Genomic DNA, 282 nt, shown 5'->3' with positions numbered 1-282 from the left:
GACCGCTTTGAAAAGTTGGAGGATACGCGTTTACCGCCGCGCGAATCGTTTCACAGTTCGTTGACGGGCGACACCGTGTCCGAGAGTGATTATGCACGCTGTTGATGTGTGGCAGCGGTTCTCCATCGGAACGCTCGGCGAGTACAGCGATCTGTACCTGAAAACGGACGTCATGTTGCTCGCGGACGTTTTTGAAAATTTTCGCGACAGCTGCGTCGCGAGTTATGGACTCAATCCCGCGCATTATTTTACGTTGCCGGGTTTCACGTGGGACGCCATGCT

Source organism: Wasmannia auropunctata, unplaced genomic scaffold (assembly GCF_000956235.1).
Source record: "Wasmannia auropunctata unplaced genomic scaffold, wasmannia.A_1.0 LD336078.1, whole genome shotgun sequence".
Taxonomy (NCBI): domain Eukaryota; kingdom Metazoa; phylum Arthropoda; class Insecta; order Hymenoptera; family Formicidae; genus Wasmannia; species Wasmannia auropunctata.
The sequence above is the reverse complement of the archived record's forward strand: the minus strand, read 5'-3'. Positions refer to the sequence as shown.